General features: G+C 42.6%; 1 protein-coding gene across 1 annotated transcript in view; it reads left to right on the top strand.

Moving 5' to 3' along the window:
• Nucleotides 1–16,376, top strand: part of LARP6 (La ribonucleoprotein 6, translational regulator) — a 70,448-nt gene that overhangs the window by 12,773 nt on the left and 41,299 nt on the right. The window lies entirely within an intron of this gene.

A 16,376-nucleotide genomic window follows, 5' to 3' on the forward strand; every position in this document is an offset into this window, starting at 1 on the left:
CAGGCTTTAGTGCTGGTGGCGCCAGATTCCCTCACCACTACCGGGCAAAAGTGCCCCTTCATCTCGCGATAGCTCCTCTCACATGCAGTTTATTTGCTTTAAAGCACTGGCAAAGGTGGGCTTTTCCAATAAGAATGTATATCTACCCATGCAAACCCTTCTTAGCAACATTAGGAATAGAGAATCAAAGACTGGTGCCTAAAGCCTAACGTCCTAATCTATTTTATGCAGTCTGCATGCAGCTCTTTGATGTCAGGCAGTCACTGTTCTACAATAGAGTTGTATCTTATGTACTGCAGCAACAACAGAAGTCTGACAAAAGCAATCCACTCAGCTATCCCCATAAAATACAAATCTGTGATCTTTACAGTAGGTGTTCTTTGAAAAAGGCATATTAACCCTCTGCGCTACTTTGTGGCAAGTCAAAACTGCCACTAGATTAAACTACCTCTCTCTAGCAGGAACATTAATCACAAGAGTTATCTTGACATTTTTATTGCTGCCTGGATGTACAAGGAACTCTACATGAAGTGTTTTTAAATAGTAAGTTATAACTAAACCCCCCCCCTCCCCTGGTCGGCACACCAGTGTTTCTGAACCAGTTGCACTGCCCTAAAGGGGGGGGGGTGTATATATGTGTGTATGTATGTATGTATGTGTGTGTGTGTGTATGTGTGTGTGTGTGTGTGTGTATATATATATATATATATATATATATATATATCTCAAAAACGAAGTTGTCCTCATGTGAAAGCGCACTCCCAACAGGTTAATTAAACGGGAAGAAAAAGCAAAGCCAGCAACTCACAGTGAATTTCTTTAAGCGGTTTCATTATTCCAGGCCTTTGGTTATAAAATCATCTCTGGACACGTGTTTCTAGGTCAATCCTTTCTTCAGCAGAGAAAAATATAGAAGTGTTTCACCCTCGTAGGTGCAGCCAGTGCTGGAAGTGTTCCAGGCATTTCTTTCTTGTTGAAAAGACAACTTTGTTTTTGATAACTAACCGGCCCGTCCAGTCGGGAAAGCAGCACCACTGCACATCGAAGCAGGTCTGTGTGACTAAAAATGGATTGTCACATAAGAGCAATCAGGTTGGGCTATTCACAGCAAATCTGACAATTTTACTTTGGATTCGCCTACATAGGTTTTGCATTTGGGTTCATTATTTCGTTTGGCTCCAGCAACCCACTTGAGGCAAATTAAAAAAATTGCAGGACCACCATAACCAGCATGCACTGTACTCACTTGAGAGGCCCACTGGGGCGGACTGGTATTTAAAGAGACTAATCAGGTGCCTGCAATTAGACAAGCTGAAGCTATGCCGGTCTTTTCAACAAGAAAGAAACGCCTGGAACACTTCCAGCACTGGCTGCACCTACGAGGGTGAAACACTTCTATATTTTTCTCTGCTGAAGAAAGGATTGACCTAGAAACACGTGTCCAGAGATGATTTTATAACCAAAGGCCTGGAATAATGAAACAGCTTAAAGAAATTCACTGTGAGTTGCTGGCTTTGCTTTTAATTCCCGTTTAATTAACCTGTTGGGAGTGGGCTTTCACATGACGACAACTTCGTTTTTGAGATATATATATATATATATATATATATATATATATATACACACACACACGCTGACAAAATCAAAGGTTGCAAGGGCATTATAGTTACTCTTTTAAAAAGAAAAAAAAAAGAAAAAATTGAAATTCAGCAGTTAGTGATTTCAAGTAACTGACTCGCGCTTTCGCCATGCACTGCTAATTAACCCAGATATTACTGCATTCATGACCACTTCTATAACGTTTTTAAAAATATATATGAAGCATTAGCAGTCAAATTATTGAAGAAAAAACTGCATGGTGGGGCGTGAGTTATAGTTATTAGAAATGACTCCAACTGATGGTTTTGTATGAGTAAATTCAGAACCTAACTAAAACGTCCCTGTAACCTGTTTTTTTTTTTAAATTTATTTTTAAACATAAAGCAATTATAATTATTGTACGTTAATCCAACCACTGAGTTTTAAGGACATAATTTAACCCTCACAGACCACTATCATAGCTCAGGGTCAGGGTACCTCCACCCTGACCCCTTATGCCACTTTTCATTTTAGTTTTTCAGCCCCTTGGACTGTGTCCTGTTACCTAAAAGGGCGGCTGCAACTTTCTGGTCAGGTTGCAGCCAGCCAATCACAGCATTCCTGTTATGTACATTCCCAAATTCGCTGCTAAAATGTTGTGATGGATCCAAGGCCTTAGATATACAAATTTATTTCCCCTTTAATTTCTCGAACTACTGAACGGATTTACACCAAATATGCAAATATGAAATCTACAAACCGAAGCCTACCTTTCTGCCAAATTTAATGTAATTTTGTTCAGCTGTTTGGGCTGTAGTAGTGTTCAAACTCCTATGGGAATTAACATGGGAAACGCATGTTTTTTGACTCGCACACCTTTTTTTTTTTTTTAAACTCAGCCCTGCTTGATGGATCACTTCGAAACTTCCCATGTGCAACAAGAAACACCAGCACACTTTATAATCTAAGCTACCACATTTTTTTTGTGTGTGGTTTCCATGGGGGTGGGGAGGCGCAGGGGGGATTGATCGTGGGCCCCAGGGGAGTCGCACATTTAAAAAAACACAAAAAATAAAATCATATGGGGCCCACAGAGGGTTGACCTGTGATCTAAGGGGACAACCTCCTGACAATTTCAACTGATTTTAATATTTTTATCATCCCCTGGGGGGCACGATTTTTATTTTTCAATTTTTTTTATTTCTCCCTCCCTCTGCTCTCAACCGAAGATGTTGCAGTGATTGATTAATCTCCCCCAGCTTTTTAAAAACAATTTTTTAAAGGATTCTTTTAAGTCCTCCCTGGTGTCGGCCAGTGGCTGACAGATGCACCGGGAAGGGTGTGCATGTGTCAGCCATTGGCCGACACAGGGAAGGTGTTAAGCAGCTAAAGTTCTTGACTTGGCAAAGGCACAATTAAGTCTTCTAGGGTGAAATGAGCAGAGTTCAGGAATAACAGTATCCAAGTAAGCATAGATCTGCACTTCTTCTACCTTTCAGATGGAATCTAAATCCAATACAGCTCCCTGATTGCAGTCAGTGGCTGAAGGGTAGCCAACAAGTAGAAATATTCAGATCCTGTTTGTACTGATCCATGACCTGCAGAAAAGTATTTTCTTTGTAGATTGCTTTTTTCTGGCTAGGCAGTGGTCTCTGTGCGATTTGACTTCTTCCAGCTCACCAACGGTCCCCTCCTGACACAGCTACGTGATCAACCAACCAACCAAGCAAGCATGCCAGCCAGATCAATGACTGGATCAGGCAGTTGGCCATCTTCCACCTACCAGGGTTGCAGGCCATTGCCATTGGAAACAGGAGGGTCTGAACCCTTGCTTTTTTCTCTTTGGTGCACTTTTTGGAGGCAGGAGCATCTGTCTTAAGATCAGGTGTGTCTTAACCGTGTGGTCCATTTACAGTGTGGTGAGTCCAGTTAGTGTGGTCCGTTTACAGTGTGGATCTAAGTGGATTGTCCTCTTAGGACCTCATTATTGGAGTTGAAGCGGTGACATATGCTAGTTAATCTTGATGCAGATCCAGTCCTTGTGTTGCAGATCACGGTAGTAGTAATTTTGACTGTTGGACAGGATGGCTTGAACCTGGGAACAGAAGCTTGTTGTGACAGTGAATCGTTTTGTAGTATTTTAATGCCCCATCATGAGATGGGACCATATCAAGTAAAGTGGAAAACATTGGAGGTGTGGATTGGAGAGTCCTGATCATCCATGATTATTGCAAATGTCCTGAACTTAATGTTTCCATTAGGAATGTTTTTTATCAACTTTGTAGCCACTGGTCGGACATCAGGACAAATTCTGTTTTGTCACTTATTTTAAATATTCCTTCTTCAGTGTTTTGTTCCATCGTTCTGTCGCCCCCAAGGACTCAGGGTGATGAGCACATTAAAAATGTTGACAGATCCCTAAAGCTTTGCAGAGTTCATGGACCGTATATGACGCAGAATGAGTGCCTTTTGTCACTTCTGATCTTGAGTAAGATTCCAAACCTGGGGACAAAGTTTTTGATCTGTCTCTTGGTCACAGTGACTGCGTCATCTCAGCTTAGGGGTAGTCTTCCACCCATCCAGAAAACCTACAAACCAGTGGTAAGTCAGAGGCATAATACCAGCATTGTGACATTGAAATAATCTCTGGATGTGTACGAAAGGTTTTCAACGGACAGGGTGGGCAGGTGCTCTATGCGACATTCTAGGGTTTACAAGCAGCACAATTGCGATAATACTTGAAAGCAGTGAAGTGAAAATAAGTTGCAAACTAGGGAATGGCTGCAAAACGGATCATCCATCTTGACTGGCATGCAGTGCAGTGATGTAAATGGGCCACATTTGGTACCAGCATTCTGGGAGCAGACCACTTAACCATTCTTAATGTGTCACAGCTCATCTGGATGTCACCTATACCTTTTCAAAGCCGCCTTTTGACTTCTGGATACCTGTTCTTGTAAGTGTAAGATCCGCTGGGGTGGATAGTCTGAGATTCACATCAGAGGCGATTTGTTTTTATCTGGACTATCACCAAAACATCAGTTAGTCATTTCCTTTTGAGCAGATTGGTGGGCAGCACACAACAATTGTTACTTTATTTGACAGTTAAAAAGCATTAAAAAACAATTTCTACATATTATCTACTTCAAAATGATCTGTTCGATGCAAGTACCTGCCTAAAAATAAGCAAACTTTGTTGCATCGTCATAAAGCCCAAAACTGTAGACAAAACCAAAGGTACACTTTGAATCTGGGAAGATAGTTATGCTTGTGTGAGAGGCCAATTTACTACAAGGGGTGCGTGCAATTAGTGCAGCAAACGACACTGTGGTAAACACTGGGCAGCAACAAATCCAGCAGTCCTTTGCCGTTTTTAAGACAAGAACTCTAACATAATAAATTTTCAGTTAGATGGAGGTGCATCAGTGCGATCAATGTGGGACATTTGTGTTTATACAGTTTGGACTTTTAAAGGTGCAGCATTTTAGTGGTTAACCATGTGACCACAATGTGATATACACTGACAGTGAGGGGGTACCCCAAGATTAGTACTTCACTTCAGCAAAATGGGCAGCCCCTGCTACAGCACACAATCATGGGAGCAGTGTGACACCACAGTATCAAGAACAGAGGAATTAAAGAAATACGTTTTTTTTTTTCCTCAACCCCCTGCTCTCTCCCAAATCCCTTGTCCCCACATCCCATGGTGCTTTGCATCAACACCATCACATAACTGGTCTCCACAAATCTTTGCTACAAAGATTGCCACTCTGAGTAACTTGTCTTCATTTTTGAAGTGCGCGCTTAAATGTTTCACTATTGTCATTTTGTCAACATCTCTGCCACACAATGCCTAGGGTTTGATGCACCACACCAAGAACCAAAAATAAACAAAATGCTAGGTAACCACCTTGCATGGTGAGCACTGTATCAAGAATGAGGACATTGGCATAACTGCAATAAAGAAATGCAAAAAGTGAAATACCAGAAAACAGGACTTCTATCTGTGCACCCTACCTATCTCAGGAACATATTCGTGACTGCTGTTGTCATCCGAATGAGAAAGAAACTAAAGCCCCGTTTCATCAAGGTCCATTATCACCCTACGAAATAGAATCCCAGATATTACTTGCCGTTTTGTGATTCCTATATCTGGGCTCACGCCTGATGGTTTGTACTCTCTTGGTCCCCATCTAGATTCTCAAAATTCAGGTATTGCTAAACACATACATTATGGTTATTACTCCTAAGTGCTGCTCTAGAATTTAAAGTAACCTATACCAGGGACTAAAAGTGACTTTCGATGGACCGTCCTGTTAAAGTTAAATAAAAACAGATCTTGCGATGTAGTGAAATGGAGCACAGTTGAAGGCAGATGCCTGGGATAGTGAGTTGCTCATGGCTTAGTTGCAGTGGGTGCGGACTAGCTCCCATAAATGTTGGGATGTATGTGTGCAACTCTGAGCAATCTGAGCTTCCTATAGGCTCATTGGGTGCTGGTTAGCTCCCATAAATGTTGGGATGCATCTGTGTAGCTCAGACCAATCTGAGCTTCCTATAGGCTCATTGAACATTATGTACGTTGAAGAGAGGGAATCCACATTGTATCAACAAATCCACATTGACAAGGTGGTGTTATCAGGTCTGCTGTTCTTGGTGATTTATAAATTATGCATCACCAAGAACAGCAGACCTGATGGTCCCCGAGTTGAAGTTCATAGTTGGGTGGTGGTATGTGAATTATGCTGCTTAATTTACATATCACCTGAGTTGCAGATTATAGTTCAGATTTGTTAAAAGCTCACTCGGTGGATTTCCCGAAATCTGAATTTTTCAGATTGTACCGATTACTTTTCTTCTTTATATGACTCTAAATGCTAAAAGGAACACATCTTCCCAGTGCTTCATTTGTGTTTATATAAATAAAATAAAAAGTACTGGAGGCTTTGGAGCGCAATACGCGGTGATAGTCACAATAGATGCATGGTCTTGCTTTCCTCGCTGTGGAACCTTTGTCCTGTACTGACTCTTGCAGGTTCCTTTTCACCCTGGTTTCTCCCTCCTTTACCGTTTCGGTATGTTTCTCGTATTTCTATCCTTCTCTCCCAGGCTGACCAAAGAGGGATGATGAAAAATAAGTGTTATTTCCCACCACTTGCAACCACCCTTACGATTAAGCATTGGCCTCACCATGTGGACAGGTTGATAGCAGGAACATTCACGGATCTTTACTTTTCTGTGCGACGATGGCTGACTTTTATGACCAAAGGTATGTTTATTGGGAGGGGCAGGAAGGACGCTGCTCTCTAGTGTGAGATACTCTGTTGGCTTTAAATACAGTGTCCCATGTTAGTTAAATGTGTTTACAGGTTTTGAAATATTTAGTCATTTTACGTGTTGACCAATTCATCCAGAGGGCAATAAATGTGCCCTCTCGATTGTGACTAACACTATGTACTCTTACTAGAACAAGATTCTTCAAGGGAACATGTTAACACACCTCTGCTATGGGCTGCGAGGGTTGGGGTGGGTCTTGCTTTTCCACGAAACTTTAATTCCCCGGGCACTTTCTCTTTCCAGGATGCAGCCGGTGTTTCCGGTTCTCTTGAGTAAGCGCCGCGTGGAGCACTGAGATATGGATTGCGAAAGCTCGTGACTCACTAGGCCTTTCCTGGTGGCGACTAGAAGTGCACCACGTGCGCTATAAATAGAATGGTTGGTAATAGTTCTCATAATCCCGTGTTGTCTAAGTCTAGTGGCGTGATGACCGTACCAGAGGGGTGGTGTAAAGTAAGACTACGGCGTAGGTCTGCTTTTGGAAGTCTTTTTCCTTGGTTCTAGAAAGAGTTTTTGTTTTGTGGGACTATCGTAAAGCCAAGTGTGAATCTATACACCCATTTTATAACCCATTGTCGAAACAGTGTTGTTCTTCCATTACTCATCCAAGGAATGAGTACTAGAGTACCAAAAGCAGGAGCCATTGCTGAACTGGAAATCAAAGGCAGGCCTGGCACTTTCAAATACGGATCCCCTATTGTAGCAAAAAAAAAATTGCAATGCTTTGGGTCTCGCGTTTGTTAGAGTTGTTAACATTGTAAATTCCTAACTAGACTTTTCTTGCCACTTGAATTGAGAATAAAAACAGAAGTTGACATAAGCGAGAGATTCAAAGCACCACAGCTGCCATGAGCGTGAAGGAGAGACCAAAGGAAAAAAGTTCACTTGGAGTCAAAGTATTGGCAAAAGTGCAGTTATCCATGTAACAGGTTTGGTGTCCAAGGCGGTAATCAAACCACCCCAATGAGGGGCAAATGTAAAGCATTTACCAATGATAACTAGGTATTTTTCAAAGGCAAGCCACGAACGAGTTATAGTGATGGGCGTAGTTTAAGTTCCACAAGACTTGGAACAGGTCAACTTCCGATATCTGCTCCATTTCAAAGGTGCTTTACCTTTGCATACACAGTTTTACTGATAAAACCCTACAGCTCGCGAACAATAAATGTGTGGAAATGACATCACCAAGTGTACTGATTATTTTTTTACCACAGTGAAATGTTTATTTCAGCCACACATCTGATTTACAAAAAGTGATTCATTTGTACTTTTCAAATTTTATATGTTCTGAAACATTTGCACAGTTCATTTACTGACTTTAAATTTTGTTGTGTGCTGGAAAAAACTTTTCTTTCCCAGTACCTGGCAAGATTGTCACACAAATCCTCTCACTATGAAGTCAGAGAAAGAAAGGTAAAAACGGAGAAGATACTAATTTCCAAACATACCCCCCCCCCCTTTTAACAGTAACATGTGACATTGCAAGACATCACATTTCTACGGAATGACATGTAGGATACCATATAATTATAAGGTTGATTGTAGCAGTAGACACCTCTAGAAGCCCATAATGCTCCATCTCCAGCAGTATTATGGATGGCACGGGCCTTAGGAGCAGAAGGATGAATGTTCAGGTGTCTGTCACCCCCTGCCGGTACGCCCTGACAATCGCTAAACTCCCATGCTCCAGAGTGTGATGGCAGTGTCCTCTGCATGCACGTTCCAGGAGTTGGGTCAATCCACGGCCTCTCTAATGGCTGCATAGACAAATGGGGGTGCGGGGGATTAAGTCACCAGGCTTGGAGCTAGGAGCCGCAAGTTCCCAGTATGCATCCAATTTTTCAGGGCAGTATACAGCATCCCGCAACCAGCATCGGGTCGTGGATACAGGCTGTCTCCCCCAGTGCATAGCAAGCTGTCTCTTAACAAGGGTAAGGAGCATGGCCGTGAAATATTGCACTCCCTTCGGGACTTCCCTAACATATCCCAGGTGATCTGGCATTCAGTAAGTGTCCAGTGTCCGGCACAGATTTCCCAGACGGCAGCGGTCTTAGGACAGCGTCGCACCAGGTGGAGAAAATCCACATACAGCACACGCTTTTAGCCTCCCCCAGAAGGCCCATTTTACATAGCATAACAGTGCGATACAGCGTGTGAGGGAACTTGAAGTGCATCATACACAGTTGATAGTTTGGGGATAACAAACCAGTCAGGGTACAAGAGTACACCCATTGTTCCTCCGTTAACTTCGTGTCCAAGTCCCATTGCCACAGATCATGAGCCCTTGAATACGGGGCGCTTTTTAACCTACATTGTAATGTGTAGTCGGGTGATAAGTTGTCTTGGAGGATGCACCTAGCAATGTTCCCATTACCTGTAGCTCCGGTGGAGAAGCAGGGAATGTTGGGAATAATACCCGACCAGTGGCACGGCGTCTGAATTAAAAATGCGTCCAGTAGAGCGTTGAAGACAGCCTGAAACAAAGCCAGCAAATGTGAGTTGCAAACCACACACCCAGTGGTAAGCATTGGGCTGAATGCATTCCCAGGGAAGCTTTCAGAATGCCCACAAGTTTTTGTGCAACCAGACAACTGCAGTGTCTGGTAGACTTCAACATAAAAAGGCAACCTGTTTTATCATGGTTTAAAACCTGGCGGTTATTTCTCAGGGATAATGTTAGAGAACTTCTATCAACTGTATTTGTATGGTGCATAACAGCAGTGAACATACAGAATAAAAACAGGTAACGTTTGCAGGTCAGAGTAGAGCTAGTCTTTCAGATGGTGATGCTGCAAAATATTTAGAGTGTGATGATGACTGGTGGTAACATCAAGCTACAATAGTAGGGGGTTTAAATAATGCATTTGTTGCTAGCCAAGTTAGTGTGGTGCATGAGAGAACTAGTCGGATAGTATGTTGCCTTAAGGATTTGTTTTTATAGTTGTATTTGTGACCTACATAAAACATTTTTTCCGTCAATTGTAAATTAATTACTCCACCTGAAGGTTTCATGTCCACACCAATTCATGAAATATGGCAGTGTTCTGCACATGCACACAATTCCAGCAGTATCTGGCTCAGTCCTGTATCATTCTAGTATAGCTGTCTTGTAAATGTGAGAGTGCACTAGTATCGCATGTTGTTTAGGGGACGTTTTGCAAAGTAAGTCTTTTAATATAAAATCATTATACATGAGAAAGATGCTAGGCTTCTGATTAACACTAAATCACAGAGCTAGAAAATGAGAGGAATTTACATATTTTGTTCTTTTCGTGACAAATTATTTTCGATTAAAGTCTTTCTCTCCCCCCCTCTTGTGAAGATAATTTTTTTAGTGTACGTTTCCACACTCGTTTAAAGCCTTCCTTCTGACTTATGTGGAAATTTTAAGTGCAGTTAAGTGTGGAAAATGCATTCAAAATATCTGTAAATACCCCAAAAGGTGTGACTTCGGGTAATTGGCATTTTTGCAAGGACCGAATGCTTGATAGCTTCATGGGAGCACATACTATGTGTCACCATGTGATTGGTAAATTTCTTCAGGCCTGATCCCAACTGACATGTCTGGTCCTAAAGATTCTGCACATCCAGGTTTTAGGCGTCAGGAAATTACAACTGCTGTTCCAACTTTCTAGATGTCACTTTAACTTGCATGACGTTAGACTTTTTTTGAGTTCTCATTTCAACTTTCAAGTAGCAATTTGTCTCATTAATATTTACCTTGTTGATAATGCCTATTTTGAATATCGGTATCGATGTAGTGTAGGAAACCCTCAAATGTTCTGATTTCATATTCTCCAGGATGTTATCAACTGTCACTAAAGTATAAACTGTAACAGACGGTCACGTGTGTGTGTGTATGTATACTATACCAAATGTTAAAGTAATGCTATAGTTGGGTGAGAACTTTAGTGACAACATACATTCTTAAACATACAAAACCACTGAAATTCCCCAGTTATAGTTTGTGCTGACATCTATAACTCGTGCCCTAAAGTAACTAACTCGTGCCCCCGCCATGCACAATTTTCTCATTACTTTCGTTGCAGTGATATCCGTGGTCTCAAAGAAGATGTCATGAGTCATTTAATGTGGCGTAATTAGCAGTGCATGGTGAGGGCACAAGTTAGGTACCAGAGCTAACTATAACTGGTGAATGTCAGTGGTTTTGTATGTTAAGATGTTACGGTGTTACTGCAATTTGCACCTAACTATAACATTACTTTAAGCTTTTTTTTTTTTTTTTTAAACATAAAGTAATGTGTTACCATACCTAAAGGACCTTCCCTCCCCCAAACCCACACACACAGGCAACCAATCCACCGAAGGCGGTCAACACCTTTGCAGGCTGCCACCCAGATGCCGCACACAGCCTTCGGCATGTGTGGTTGGCCTTGAGGCCTAAGGAACCCCATTCCTAGAGCAAAATATATATATTAAGGGGAGGTGGCTGCATGTCTGCCAACCCCAACCCTGAGCCTTAATAGCCCCCAGGGATGAATTCTATTTAAAAGGGGAGGGGTGGGGGAGTGCTGTACCCCTCCCCAAGCCTACTGTGGGCCCAGAGACCACATCTCCTGGTGCCTCTAAATTGTAGGCGGGTGACCTGCCCATTTGGGGCATCTGCCAAGCAGCACATTAAATGGAGGGTGGCATGCCCCCCCCCCCCCCCTCCCTGAGCCTCATTAGGCCCCAGGGACCCCATCCTCTGGGACCAGAGGTAGATGCACCCATAAACCACACTAAAGGGACCACAGTTGGGGCCCAAGACCAATGCAGTCCCAGCCAGCTCCTTGCATACTGCGGGAGCCAGCATTGCTCTTACCCGGGTGAGCAGCTGTTTTTTGCATGCTCCCTTTGGGCGCAAGCAATATTTGTTCTGTTTCCCTATCTACTGGAGTGCGGGCAGTGAAGTACAATGGAAGTCCGCTCCCAGCAGGTGGGGACATGTTTAAATCGCCCTTCAGTTAGGAGCAGACTTAACTTCCCTGCCCCGCACTCTTATAGGCATGAAAGGCATTTAAAAATTCTCCCGCCAGACAGGAGCAAGCCTGTTTCCCTTCCTGCATCTGTGCAGGCAGGGAAACTGCTGTATCCCAGGGGTGAAACAGAGTACTTGATCTGGCCCCGGAGGATGGGGGAGGCCAGGGTGCCTTTAAGGGTTCCCCTTTTTATTATACATTTCAGCCCTGGAAGAGGGCTGCCACCTCCTCCCTGTGTGTGTGTTTTTTGTTTTTATGTTTTAACTGCAGCCCCTGCCCCCAAAATAAAAACTGACTATTGGCCCTGGCCAGGATTAGATGTAAAAAAAAAAAAAGCCACAAGCTCCCGAATTTGTGGAAACATTTAAATAAAGGTTTTGGCTCCAGGCCTAGGTCTTAGGGTTAGGGACTGAGTCCTAAGGTGGCTGCTAACCACTAAGACTGGTCTTGAGTGATGTGTAACATGAACTGTGGGCCTAATGTAAGGAGCAAGTATAGGTTTTAGAAGGTACAGGTCTTGGACAAGTGGATATTTGATGGCAGAGTACAAGTGAGACATGTTCATTAGGAGTGTCACAAGATAGTAAGATTATAATGGTTAGCCCATTCTGTTCTCCAACTACTGTAAAGATTAATGCAGGACATTTAAGAGCTGTGAAAGGCTTGTTTTATATATGCACGATTACAATTGTTTAGCTTCTGTAATGTATGTGCATCCTTATAGTAGTATTGAACATGTGAATGGAACCACGCATGCTTAAAACGAATGAGAACTGTGTAATTAACTGTAAATGTATTGGCTCGGATTAATGGCAACGAATCAGGTGGCAGACATCAGAAAAGTAACAATGAAGGGCAGAACAGAGCGACAAAAGATGCAAGAGGGACCGAGAAAGGAAGTGTGGCAGTGGAAGAGAGGAACACAGAGTGATCACAAGTTCTTGGTGTGAAGATAGATTAGTAAGGTTTTAATTTGAACACTTCTGATCAATAGAAGCCTTTAAGAGGATTACTGACCTGGACGAAGGGTTATGTGTAATTCACTCCTTGAAAGTTCGGATTTTGCCTTGCAGGGTAGCTCTTCCTCGCCCTGCGTGGCTGGCAGCGCTTTAAAAAAAAACGTATCTTTGCTGATGCATGTGATGCAGCCCAAAACCAGAAGGGAACTGCCTCTAAAGCCTTCTAAGCTGCTGTTTTAAGGCCCTTTGGTGATGTAAATGGACCATTCACTACCGGAGTGAGGGTGATCCTGTCTGCCAGACAGTCTGGTTGTAAAAGATCTATTGGGGGTTTAACAGGGACTGACTGGGACTTAGTCTACCTATTGCTTACAATAGGCTGGCCTTATCATTCATTTTCTGCTTCTTATTCAATGGCTTTCCTAGTGCCATCTTGTTTGTCCTTTCCCTGGAGCATAGCTTCCTAACCATCTGATTTGGCTGGTTTCACCCTTCCACTGTTCACCTTTAGTGATCTACTTTTTCTTTTTACCTCACAACGTCATGAGAGGGTGTTTAAGCTCGCTCCCTTGTGTGCCTCTTCCACTGGCACATACTATGTTCATATTGCATCTCCTTGTGTTGCAAGCTCTCTCTCGTCTGCTTCTTCCCCCGCCAAACTCCTGCACTCTCAGTATTGCTTTCTTGCTCTTCTACTTCTCCCCTGCTTGTGTTGCTCTCCCTCGTGCAGCTCTTCTCCTCCCTTCACATCCCCCGTTGCTTCACCCATAATTGCCTCCATTGATCCCTATGCCCACAATCTTTATTTATATATTTTAAAAAAAATCTTATTAATTTAGCTAGCCCTCGGCCATAAAGTGATTTTGATGCACTTTTATCTTTTAATTTACGGGTTCATCTCAAATCTATTCAGTAATAAAATAAAATTGTACAGCGTCCTTTTGTAGGTGCGCATAAATTAGTGGTCATGCTGCACAGAATCGTCATAAGGCATTGGCAAAGCCAATAGGTCCTAGAAGCAACCTTGGTGTAACAAGTAATGGTAAAGCCATGTTTTCACACTTTTATGTGCATAATCTTATACTCCGCGTGACAGGATGCGAGGACAGGCAACAAAGTGCACACCTGTGAGGATACACAGTGGGTAAGGGCAATTTAGTAACCTGTTTGTCACTTTGCACAATCGTTTTGGGTGGACCGGTTCTTCACGTTCTGGGTTCATCAAAGGGAATAGATTTAATAGACCGATTTATCACTAATAACCTTGATAGTAGAGGAGTACTCGAAGTGAATTATCAGTAAACTAGGCTGTAAGGGTCCTTCCACTTTCTCCATTAATTTCCTCTCCTGTGCTCATGATTGCCTCTGCCCCACAGCCTATATTCTTTTCTCTACTGATTAAGGACGATGATAACCCAACAGTAAAACTCTCCTTTTCTGGATTTGATGGAAGTGTTTTTAATCATGCATTTCATTTCAAATATTCTGCCTTCAACTCGTATTTGAGCAGTGCTTGTGAACAAGATTTTGAATTCACTCAGCCCTCCTTTAAATGACCGACTTGCTTCTGTGTTATACCGTCAAAGTAATGGTGTAACACGGTTTTTGGAGCTTGGGCCATCAGAATGAAGAATGGCTATGGTGTGAGGTGAAAGCTGGGGTCATCAACTTAAACAGATTAGTTAGGTGATAGACTGTTTTGGGACGGCAACCAAAATGTGTGTTTAATTGTGGCTGTTTCTCCCTAGCTGGCAGATCCCAAGTGACATTCAGTTTGCACTTCATCTGAACGGGAAGTACTTACAGAGGAACCAGAGATCCCCGTTAGTGATGAGTTTCACGTGCTCATGCCACACTTTCAAAGCACAGATGTGTGCCCTAATTTTCCTTTAAGATCCAGACTCCTCAAACTTTCAAGTCTTACACAGCCAAACCTGGTGTTGGGTGGAGTTGTAGCATTGACACCAAAAGTGGGAGAGCACAGTCGTTCATGTTGTTATACATGTCCCATTATGCTGAAATGTGGCAGCCAGTGTCCACGGCAATTAGATGACAGTCCTTCATGAAAACACTAACCCTAATAATGGAAAGTTAGCATATGAATCCCAGCACTGCTGTATCATAGGTGTGATGTACAAGCCTCACAACATCTGTCTGACCTTCTCATGATCCACCTCCTGAGCCTGGGAGACTCACAACAGTATAGTATGTATTTCAAAAAGATTGTGCCTCCTTCCTTCTAAAAACTGGTGAATGGTCAAGCCTTTTGAACTGAGTGAAGACCTTCCAGGGACTGGGGACCCTCCGGTCCTTGCAGTTAAACCTGTAAGTACTCTGATTCCCTGGTCATCTTGCAGAGTTCTAGGTCTCTGGTGTGTTTGCAAAGTAAGTTGGAGTACCGAGTTCGTGGATGTTTATATACTCCCACTTGTCCTTTCTAGTCAATCTGTCTGGTTCTGTCCTATAGGGCCTCCTTTATTCCGAGTGTCATTAGACCTGGGGTTTGGCAAACTGTTTGTTCCACAGTTCCCTGTCCACTGGGAGTCTGCTTTGTCACAAGATGTTGCATTGGTAGCTTCTGTAATTAGAAGTCCCTTAGTTCCGGGAGGAAATTACACCTAAATAAGCATGCTTTTATATATTTCTTTTGCCTTGTACAGTCTGTCCCCTAACGGGGACTCTGATAAGAGTTGCGCGGAGGTTTCCCGAGCCCAGTGTGTAGGAAGCCTGGCACCACCTATCTTAAAACTATAATGCGATTGCAGGTGATAATTTTTAGAAATACAATCCACAATTTGTCCTCATGCTAAGGTGAAATACTCTTCCTCTGAGCCCCTTTCCCACACTAGTCGGGCCCTGTCACTGCCCGATTGCCAATGTGTGCTGCTTTTGCGAAGATTATTTTTAGATTGTTGTTGTAGACTATTAGATTGACGAGTGCTTCTATATGGCCATTTTAGCCCTGAACAAATGCTAAGTGGGTTAGTCATGTGCACCTGGCATGGGCTCTAATTTTGAATTTAACCACAAAAAAAACCTCCTTTTCTTCAACTCAATTATTGAAAAGTCTCATTAGATGCTGAATATGACCTATCAAGATTTCACGCTTTGCTTCAGGTATCTTCAAGTCCTCCACGGAGATTGAAGAGGTTTCACACAATACACATGCTTCTCTGACGTTTACATTAGTTAAATGTTTATCAGCTAGTTATGATGCATCCGCCAACTAGAAACTGGACACTTCACTTTTCTGCAGGGTGACTTTTCTAGAGAATAGTTTTCACAGAGCCACATTAATGATTAGCCTTCCTCAGGAATGTAATTTTACCACATTTGCAGATGTTACAAAATAAACCTTGATCAGGCAGTTTTGCAGAAATATGTCTATTTCTGTGTTTGGTGTGAATGTCACCATGTACACCATCAACCTGTAGCCGATTTGAAACTGGAGATCATTGAATCCTTTCTGAAGTCCTGCTTGATCCTGCAGCATGCACTCCTAAACCGCTTTTGGTTGGCA

This window comes from Pleurodeles waltl, chromosome 3_1 (genome assembly GCF_031143425.1).
Source record: "Pleurodeles waltl isolate 20211129_DDA chromosome 3_1, aPleWal1.hap1.20221129, whole genome shotgun sequence".
In the NCBI taxonomy this organism is placed as follows: Eukaryota; Metazoa; Chordata; class Amphibia; order Caudata; family Salamandridae; genus Pleurodeles; species Pleurodeles waltl.